The sequence below is a fragment of the Rhynchophorus ferrugineus genome, unplaced genomic scaffold (genome assembly GCF_030347505.1).
Source record: "Rhynchophorus ferrugineus isolate W39M unplaced genomic scaffold, kcgeb_rfMv2 rfM3, whole genome shotgun sequence".
In the NCBI taxonomy this organism is placed as follows: Eukaryota; Metazoa; Arthropoda; class Insecta; order Coleoptera; family Curculionidae; genus Rhynchophorus; species Rhynchophorus ferrugineus.
In genome coordinates this window covers 53,932,479-53,941,240 of record NW_027472582.1, presented here as the reverse complement: position 1 = coordinate 53,941,240, position 8,762 = coordinate 53,932,479, and positions in this window count along the sequence as shown.

The window sequence follows — 8,762 nt, the reverse complement described above, 5'->3', positions numbered from 1 at the left end:
GCATAATACTAAAATGCTTGTCCCTGATCAATATTCAGAGTTAGAGAAAAGCTACAAACATCCATTGCGGGAATACATCGGGGTAGAAAAACGGCACATCAAATCGAACTAAAATACATTAGTGCACAAGCCAGTATATATAAATCAGCAAGTAGTCCCGTATGAAAATACAGCCAAATATGTTGGCATGTCCCTTAATATTAAATTAATGTGAAAGCCAAATGCTACGGAAAAATGTGAAGAACTAAAGTTGAAGTACACAAAATGTACTGGTTATTGAGTGGATATTCAGCCCTGTCTGTATATAATAGGCTTTTGCTTTATCAGAAAGTCTTGAAACCAGTGTGGACTTATGGTGTTCAGTTCTGGAGGTTACACCAGCCAAAGCAATAAGTATCATCAAGATCATATATGATAAGATATATACCAAGATTCCGAAACAAGATACTGTTAGGACAATCTGCATAAAGACCTGAAGATAGAAACTTTCCATAACGTTATCAAGGATTATACCCAAAGACATGAACAGAAGCTCCATCAAAACATCAGTTGGAGGTTCTCCAGCTAATAGATAATGATGGCTTAATCATCAGATTAAAGAGAGTAAATGCATTCAGCATATAGTTCAGTATAGTTAAAATAAAACTTAGTGTGTCTATCGTATCATAACAGAAGTATTTTTTAAAGTAAAATAAGTTTTAAAACCATAGCAAATTAGGAAAAAACGAATAGCCTATTAGTGTTAATTTTCTAAATTATTAGTAGATTTAATACATATTAAATAAATATTTATGAATTTATTTACTATTTATTTCAAGAATAAGGCTTCTTACTGCGCATACTGCATATCTGCTCAATTTCGAAAATTTCTCGATACGAAATAGAAGATTCGATTATTCGATTGAAGATTTTTTAAAATAAAAACACTTTCCACTACTTAAAAATAAATACTTGAAATTGAATATAGTCCTGCAGGAATAGTGAAATTACCATCAGCGTGCTAGTCGCACAATACCTCATTCTTGAAAAAAATCTATGTGTTGCCCGTGATCGTAACTCACATTAGGCAATTTTTAATTGTAACGTAAGAATTTAAATAGCTTTCAGCTACATCAGATTCATCAACTTTAATCAGCAGTTGGTGGCGGTAAACCAACAACAGCGATGCTTCTACTCAAATTCTAGTAAACTAGAGTTACAAATGTTTTTTCCCCTTCAGAAAATCCAACTTCCAGTAATTGACGGAATAGGAGTACTTTTTAAAAGTCGATTTTCTCAAATTTCAAAGATCGATCGATAGTTTGAGTAAGCAATTATACGAGTATTACTATATAGTAGTAGTAGTAGAGTATAACTTTCCGTCAATTCGCCTATTTCACCCCCATTCAAACAGGTTAGGCAAAGGGCCATTTTTCGTAACGATTGGAAATCTTGTCTTCTTTTCTATATCATGTTGGATCCATCGAAGCGCGAACAATACTGCTTATCTGTTCACTTTATTCACTTGTCACACTTAAAACCAAATACTCAAAAAGAAATATTGCTCTACGGGCATGATGAAATTACCAGGTACCAGCAACACCAAATAAAATATATTCCATTCTATAAATTCAACAACAACGTCAACAAAGTACCCAGAAATATAATCCCAGATGTTGAACACGGGCCGGGTGCCAGCAGCGACAACTAGAACACGATAACGAATAACTGACAACCCCGAGGCGTTTATCTGGGATATTACTGAACGATATTTCCGATCATTCAGTACCCGACCATCATTTGATTTAGACGTGCCACCATCGACTGCTCAAGCCTCGTCACCAGGTAACACCGCTGCCATCCGTTTTATATATTTTATATTTTCCAAATTTTTATATTACTTCAATAAATAACGGTCACATAATGTAAACACTACAGTTTCATTTCGTTTTACCTTCATTCACCGAGCCATATCAATTTACACTAAAGTGGTGACCCCGACGTGATCTTTCGCAAAATTGGGTTTGGACTCGTGAATGGAGAGTACGTGCAGGATGGTGTATTTTACGTAGCCGTTATATTTTTTGTTTCAACATTTTCAATATGTTTAATACAATTCTTCTTCGATTTTTCCTTTGTTCGTTCAGAATGACATTCTTTCAAACATTTGTTCCTCATTAAATTTTATTTTAGTGCTGGAACAATGAACCTTCAATTTCATTTCATTATTTCCATTTAATTTTTTGTCCAAATTTTTTTTCTTTCACAATCTTTTGAATCCGCAGAGTTTTTGACACTACCCTCTAATCATCAGCATTTCGACTAGACATTTCTTTCGGCGCTATGTTTAAATCATAATGTCTTCCTTGGCTCGCCATCTCCGTCATATTGGTAGACATTTTGATTTGAAAGGCTTTGGGCAGCTTCTGTCGGATACCGTCATTATTTGTTTTTTCTCAATTACCGTAAGGTATGTGACTACGGATTAGTCACAGAGCAGCTCCAGAAGCTAGGTACCGATTGCACTCACCGTAGACACGTCAGGTCTTCGCCGAAGTACCAGAATTGCCAAAGTTTTCGTCATCGAAGAAAATAAGTTACCACGTCGTCGAACAAGCGCACCTCCCTCAGCGTCGATTGCGGAAGCCGTCCGAAAAATAGCTTATTTTCAACGTCGTCGATAGACGATATTCAAGTGCCAAAGCGACGATGAAGCAACGGTATCTGTAGGACCGAAAAATAGCAACAGCCGTACCAGATCGCAACCGTACCAACCACAACCGTTTTGATTTAGCATATCCAAATGTTTAAAACTCTTTTCGTGCATCATATTTTTTCTTGTTGTTTAAAATATTTGGATGTAAAATTCTGGCAGGGGAGTATTGTAGCGACCTTGAGGCATGTCGAATTTTACATCGTGGAATAACGGTCAACAAAGTACCCAAAAATATAATCTCAGATGTTGAACACGGGCGGGGTGCCAGCAGCGCCAACTAAAACACGATAACGAATAGCTGGCAACCCCGAGACGTTTATCTGGGATGTTATTGAAGGGTATTTCCGATCATTCAGTACCCGACCATCGTTTGGTTTAGACTGGCCACCATCGACTGCTCAAGCCTCGTCACCAGGTAACACCGCTGCCATCCGTTTTATCTATTTTGTATTTTCCACATTTTTATTTTACTAAAATAAATAACGGTCACATAATGTGAATACCACTGTTTCATTTCGTTTTACCTCCATTCACCGACCCATATCATTTACCCTAAAATTAATATTAAAGAATATTGAATTGTTTGAAATATGATTATAAAAATCATAGGAAGCTAAATCAAATACTCTTATTTCTTACCAAATAAACAATTCCTACCTTAGTTCTTTAGTTTTCATAACAGTTTAATCTTATTCACCAATAATTGTGCAAAAACATTTATTAGAAACCATTAAAATACGACAGTTGCACTTAAAAACTATTATTAAGTTTATCAAATATAGTTCAGGGATAAGAATCTTCTCGAGTTTCTTTTGGAAAAGAACCAAATGCCGAACTAACAAAAAGCAATCAAGTTGGATTGGCGTTTCTTTTTAATTGTCGAAGTTTTAAGCGAACTGCCTGATAGCCACAATTAATTACATTTTCTATAGGTTACCACGTATTTTTACGAGATCTATGTTAAATGGGGTTTTTATATAATAAATTTAATTTAAAATATTCATATAAGTTTTTAAAATCATTTATTGATAATTAAGATATATTGAAAAATTACTTATATGTAACCCTTCTTCAATTTAATGATAATACATAATTCAAATTAATTTCCTTTAATTTTTAATGTCAATCAATAGTGGTTGACATTAAACATTGGATCGCAGCAACGTGGAAGCAATACAGTTACTGGACAACACGCAGGAAATCAGAAAATTGAAGCGAACCAAACTACAGGAACTACTGTATAAGTATATTTTCAACTTTAGCTTTAAAAAAAGTAGATTAGTTTTATTCTTTAATTTGGGAAATACTTACTGATGTATTAATCCCCTACCTGCGTTGCTTGTATATTAATGCAAGTACAACTGAACAGTAGTAATAAATTAATTTGTAAATTAAGATTGTACTAAGAATATTGAATGTATAATGAACTAATTAAAAAAAACCATTTCGTCTCCTATTCTGCAAATTAACTTAAGTAATAAAATAACTGTAATAATTAAATAATAATAATTTTAAATAATTATCAATTAATGAATTTGAATAAATTCATTTTTATAAATTTTCTTCTTTAAATAAGCAAAATTATAATTATTATTTGAAACATCCTAGTCCGTCCAACTAAATAATAATATAAATATAAAATATAATAATCGATTCTCTAAAAACAAATATATTTAGAGCATTTATAAACTAAATCCATCAATATAATAAAATATTAAATCAAATTAAAATAATTTTACTATTATCCAATAATTTCCATCATATATAATAGTTTATCATTCATTCTTATAAAATAACAAGAAATATATTTTTACGTTCTACGTATGTGAACTGTTTAAAAATACAGATTGGCTATAGAGGCGAAAATGATTTCGAAAGCAATACGCGTCAAAATGAGGTTTTGTAACCATGTCGAGAGAGCCACTAATTAAATATCAATGATTGAAAATAGTGAGCTGGTATTTTATCCGGTCATTATTATCAGTATAACAACACAATTAATGTTTAAACAATTGTTTGTAAATAATAAATATTTAACAATTTTTCGTATTGTAATATGTGTAGTGGTAATGAGACTGTATTAGTATGTTATTAAGTGTTTGCATGTATTTTAATCAGCGATATAGAATGGTGAAAATGTGAAGCATCAATGTAAATAACTATTAAATTCTATGGACTTGATATTTCTCTAAACAAAACAAATAATGTCCACTTAAAATTATTAAGCTATATAGTATATGGAGTTTTATGGAATACTCAAATTTACCTTTAGAATGAATTTGCTGCCGAAGCCCATGTGTTACTCCGTCATTACAATTGGGATGATGTATCACAATTGTAGGTTATGGTTTCAACTGTTGATGTCAATAACAAAGAAGGACCTGAAGGATCAAAGAAGTTCGATGGCAATGAATTGCAAGTCTTATTCGATAAAAGCGTCTACCTGACATGGAATAGTATCGTTTCAATGTCGTAGTTTGATTGCTTGCGAAAAAAAAAGAGTTCTCTATAGCTCATTGTGACTAGCGATGAAAAACGTATATAACTACTGGTCATGGGTGAGTTCAAAGGGAGTCATCCGATACCAAAGCGGAATATTCATGGCCATATGACGTATTGTTGCAAAAAAGTGGCAATGGCAAATTGAATTGCAAATTTCAAGAAAAATGTAAAGAATAATGAAATAAAGCCGGAATAATATGTTATAAAACCCACCGTATCAATGAAAATGGTACTTCAAGACTGTCAACAACGGTCCACAAGTCACCCAAAAATATTGCTGCTGAATCCAACAGCTACTAGTATGGTGGGTCAGCAACGGTAACAGAACCTTAATCGAAAGCTACTTTATGTCATAGGATGAGACGTTTCCTCACAATTTGGGTAACTATGTTAAACGATTTTAAATTAAAGTAAAAGATAATAAAATATTTAAAAGATAAAAGAAAAAAAAGAAGAAAAAAAAGACAAAAGATAGTAAAAGATTTTAAATTAAAGTAAAAGAGAATAGAGTTAAAATATATTATTTACATTTACATTTCATACACATATTTACACACACACATTTCCATTATACACATCATGCCAAATCTTTTCTTTTTCCCGCTGAGGCTCCTCTTGATAATTGAAAAGATCCATTTTCCTTGGTATCTTTTCTCCATCTCCTAATGAAAACGTTTACCTTGCTCTCAACTCACAGCTAATAAATTTTCCGGAAAGTCAAGATGAGAATGGAAAACTATACTTTCAGATTAATTGAACAGCCTTTTACCAATCTTTTGGCGATTTTTTTATAAATAGGATATTTAAGATGTTCTGCCTAAAAATGTCTGCATGATCACCTTAACAGCAATACACCCTATTTTTTGATGATCTGGTATGGCCATAATAAGTTATAACCCGTCTTATGTCTGAGTCGAAGAAAATACCTTTGTTTATGAGGTGTTTGGAAACTTTTAAATTATGTATTTGAGGCAATCTGATCTTTGGGAAGTTATGTTACAAACTGCTTCAATTTCAACTTTATATGCAGCAGTGCTGAAAGATCTTTATGTAGAAGTACCAAATTTTCTTGCAGGAAATTATTTTCCCCAACTTTAAGCAGCTTCGGCGGCTAACTCTTTTTTGTCCAGTGATTTGTTCGGCCTCTGCAATCCCTTAAACACAAAAAGCAAGGGAATTTGATAAACCCAGCTTGTTAAAATTATGAAAAGCTTGACAAAAAAATGTTCTAAATCCTGACATTCTAGATATGAGCAACACTCGTTTGACATGGAGGTTTCGAGTGAATCTATAACTTCACAACCTCGATTGCCTCAAAATAAATAAATAACTTCCATTCGGTATTCAGTTTTCTGTGTCATCTAATATCCGCGTACATGTTCGTCGAGATAAGGTTGTCTGTAGCAGAAATCTGATACTCCGGTAGCGAGGCTGGTGTTACGCGGCAAATTAATTGAGATATTGGCCGGTTGAAAATATAATACGACACGCGTTATTTACGACAATGCCTTCGCCGTAATTACGTTAACGCTGAAATTGGTTTGCGTCCTAAGCTAATGCAACAATGCCAAACTTCATAATCCCGTATCATAATTTTGAATTAATTAATTTTGTATTGGGATTCTCAGCTAATGAATCACCAGTCTGACGGCTATTTTCTTCAGCTGGATAATGAAATTGCTATTTATTCATAGCGTGAATTAAATATTACTATTACCTTAAATATACAGTACCGGTCCTATACGGAAACATTTTTAACATTTATACAGTGTTATAATTAAAACAAAAATTTTGTATATGATATATAAAAAATATGATGTGACAATTTATTTTTCTCATCACAGCGAGATGCCCAGCGAATTATAACAGCTGAACAAGCACAATTCACAGCTCTTATTTGTAATTAGGTTTGTTTTTGAAATAATATTTGTGGGTAAAATATAAAAATACATATTTTCCAACATCCAAACATCCAAACTTTCTATGCAAACGATGTTTGGGGAATTATAGCTCGGTGAATGGAGGCAGGACGAAGTAAAATAGTGATGATTAAATGGTGTAAATGAAAAGAAATATAAAAGGAGCGTACGAGGCATTATCAGTGACTGAATGATCCAATTTGTAACCGACATTAAAACAGCATACATTGTTTCGCAACATCCAATATCCCTTTTCCCAATTTCCAGTATTCATAGCTGTCATTTTAGTGCCTACTAGCCACGCTTTGTTGTTTACGAGAGTAGTAGTTAGCTGTTACCTTTCAATTAATTTTATGTTTATAATATTCTTTAGTTCATTATTTAATATAATAATATAAAGAAAATACAGCAGTGGCATGTATAAACATTATTTCTCCAGAGACTGAGATAGGGACGATGGGTCCTCCTAATTATATACCTAGATTTAAGTTATCATAAAGACAAATTCTAGGTTAGACGAAAACGACTAGTAACAATGTAATAATTAAATAATAAAAAAAAATTATCGTGTAATTTATTGTGAAATTCACTGTTATTTTTTTCTTTATCTGTGTTTTTATTTCTTTAATATATTAAATGGTTTATATTATTTACGGAAATATAAATGTCTTTTTACGCACAGGTTTAAATTTAACCCTTATTGAATATATGACCACCATTGGCACATACATAGTTGTTTATATATATCATACATATTATACATATGTTGTATATACATGTTTATACATACCATATGCACATACATACATATAATTGTTTCAAAACACTTCAATAATTTTCTGATATATTTGATTTATTAGCTTAGATTAAGTGAAAAGAGATATTTAAAACAAATAATTCAGATCCACCTTATAAAAATAAAGTAACTTTCTATACTAACAACGTGATATCTATCATAGAAAAATTCGACTTTAAAGAATCATTTCGCACCATAAACTTACTATACCTCAGTAATATTTACGAGCACTATTTCAATGTAGCCACGTACAAGAATCACTGGCGAACATCTTTGAGATGAATTATCGTCTATGTTAGCTTAAAGCTCGAAATTTATCGCGTTTTATAAGGAACGCTTTTCTAAGGTTTTCAGTGCCAGATTATGCCAAGTCCAAATTCATGATGACGTTAGATTTCTTCATTATTCGAAAGCTTATATACTTTATCCTTATTCGTTATTATAGAAAAAAATCTTACTTTTTTAACAACATATATATGTACAGAATTGAAAATTTTATTTTACTTCTAACATTTTATTTCCAAGAAAAGAAATTATTCGAAAGAAATGCAAAGTATAATATCGATAGCAGCTGTCGGATTGGTCGTTAGTATAGGAATGCCAAAACTATCGCGTTTTTTGGTCTATATATCGATATTTTTGTTAACCATGACCGAACATTTTTAGAAACTTATATCCGGCCATAATCCAATTATCCGATTACCTTTCGGCTTTAGACTGGCCTTTCAAATCAACACTTAGCTTCTCCAATGGTACGAAAACCCTCCGGTATTGCAAGTACAATACACTGCCTCCACTCAGCGCTTCTCGAAACCATTAACGAGGCGGATCAGATTGGTACAATTCGTGA